Source organism: Neofelis nebulosa, chromosome X, assembly GCF_028018385.1.
Source record: "Neofelis nebulosa isolate mNeoNeb1 chromosome X, mNeoNeb1.pri, whole genome shotgun sequence".
NCBI classification, from domain to species: domain Eukaryota; kingdom Metazoa; phylum Chordata; class Mammalia; order Carnivora; family Felidae; genus Neofelis; species Neofelis nebulosa.
Window position 1 is genome coordinate 36,338,949 of NC_080800.1, and position 2,452 is coordinate 36,341,400.

At 38.9% G+C, this 2,452-nt stretch overlaps 1 pseudogene; it reads right to left on the reverse strand.

The window, feature by feature from the left end:
* Positions 1-1,335: 1,335 nt before the first annotated feature.
* LOC131502049 (small ribosomal subunit protein eS1-like) lies at positions 1,336-2,129 on the reverse strand (annotated as a pseudogene).
* Between the last annotated feature and the right edge of the window lie 323 nt (positions 2,130-2,452).

The following is a 2,452-nucleotide window of genomic DNA, read 5'->3' on the forward strand; positions in this document are numbered from 1 at the left end:
TGGTGTATTTGAGACTCATCTTGACTTGTTTGAAACTCTTCCTGACTTGTTCCAAAGGCTTCTTGAATTTGAGACCCCTTCTTGCTGCTTGAAATCAATGCTGGTGAGTTTGAGACCCTTTCTAACCTATTTGAGAGCCTCCTTGTTGCATTTGAAACAATTAACTTTCTTGAAACTCTTTCTGACGTGGTTGAGACTCCTAAAATATTTGACTTGATAACCTGTTTGAGCCACTTTCTGACTTATTTAGGACCATTATTGATTGAGACTTCCTAATGATGTTAAGACACCTACCATGTGAACAGTCCTTTTTGACTTGTTTGCTACCCCCCATGACTTTTTTGATATCCCTTACAACATATTAAAGACTGTTCTGTCAGTAGGAGATCCTTTCAAAAGTCACTAAGACATTACCATATGAGTTTGTGACCCTTCCTTATGTATTTGAATCTCTTACCGACTGCTTAAGACCTTTCTTGAAATATTTGAGACTCTTCCTGATGTATTTGGACCCTTCTTGTCTGAGTCCCTTCCTGGTGTATCTAAAACTCTTCCTGGTGACTTTGAGACCCTTCCTAACATGTTCGAGACCTTTTATGACTTGTTTGAGATGCTTCCTGATCCATTTGAGAGCATTCATAATTTTTTGAGATTCTTCCATTTTATTTGGGGCCCTTCATGACATATTTGAAACCTTTAACAGCTTGCTTAAGACCTTTTCTGATGTATTTGACCTTTTTCTGACTATTCAAAATGATTCCTTTCTACTTCAGACACTTCCTTATTATTTAGTGCCCTTCTTCACTTATTTGAGACTCTTTAAGAAGTATTTGAGGGGCGCCTGGGTGGCGCAGTCGGTTAAGCGTCCGACTTCAGCCAGGTCACGATCTCGCGGTCCGTGAGTTCGAGCCCCGCGTCAGGCTCTGGGCTGATGGCTCGGAGCCTGGAGCCTGTTTCCGATTCTGTGTCTCCCTCTCTCTCTGCCCCTCCCCCGTTCATGCTCTGTCTCTCTCTGTCCCAAAAATAAATAAAAAACGTTGAAAAAAAAAATTAAAAAAAAAAAAGAAGTATTTGAGATTTTTCTTGACTTGAGACTCTTTCTGACATATTTGAGACAATTTCTGACTTGCCTGAGATCTTTCCTGAGGTGTTTAAGACTCCTCCTTCCTATTTGAGATTCTTCCAGGATGACTGAGACACTGTTTGACATGTTTGAGATCAATCCTCCTCCTCCTTCTTCTTCTTCTTCTTCGTCTTCTTCTTCTTCTTCTTCTTCTTTTCACAAATGAGACTTTTTATTTGTCACCATTGAAAGTCTGAATTTTAAGCATATTTTTAGACTGATGGCTCATATTCATCAGCTTGTTCAACTTCAGCACCTGCCTCATCCTCAGTAGCTTTTTCAGGATGACTACCGTTACCATGAAACACCATGAGTTTTCCCAATTCAAACTTGGGCTTCTTCATCATTTTTACTTTTCTAACAAAGATGTCATGGAGTGGATAAATACATTGGCAAACATTTTCTGTGTCTTTCCCAGTACCGTCTGGAATCAGTTTATTGGCCACTTCTTTTAAGTCATTTGTCTGCACCTCTAGGGTCATGATTTATATTATCTTCTGGATTTGGCAGACCTATTGGTGCTAGATGTAAGAGCTGTTCTAAATCTGATTGTTACAATTTTTAGGAAAACCAACACGGAGTAGGTGAAGCAAATAACCTTCAGTAGTCTTGACATTGACATGAGTTTTAATCATTGGCTGCTTTTTTTTTGTTTTTGTTTTTGTTTTTAACTATGGAGCATATTTTGTCACAGGTAAGATCTCTGCCATGGAAGTAAGTCAGGCAATTTTTGCCCGGTATATCCTCAGTAGTTAGCTTTAATTTTCTACATGCAATTTTATCATTCAGTTCAGCAAGATTCACTTCAAAAACACTACCCTTGAGGCCATCAGATAAAATTTTGCTTCCTTGAATTCTTGTCATGAGTGTTTTTCCAATATTTATTATTAATTGAACATAGCTGGTGTTTTCACATCATACCAATCTTTCTTAGAAATTGGATCACTTTCTTCGTGGCTCCCTTTTTGCTGCCTTTCATAAGGTGCTTAATCTTGCCAGCTACCATGGTTCTGCCCTGAGCGCTTCCTTCTTTTTTGAGACTCTTTCTGACTTCTCCATCCTAACATGTTTTTGATCCTTCCCTACCTAGTTCAGATTCTTCTTCACTTATTTCACCCTCTTCCCGATTTATGTGAGTGTCTTCCTGACCTATTTGAGACCCATCCTTATATACATAAGGACACTGGAACTTTTCCTGACATCTTTGAGACCCGTTTTGTTTTGTTTGAGACTCTTTCTGATAACATTGAGACCCTTCCTAACTTCTTTGAGACCCTTGCTGATATGTGAGCAACCCTTTCTGGTGTATTTAAGACCCATTGTGATGTA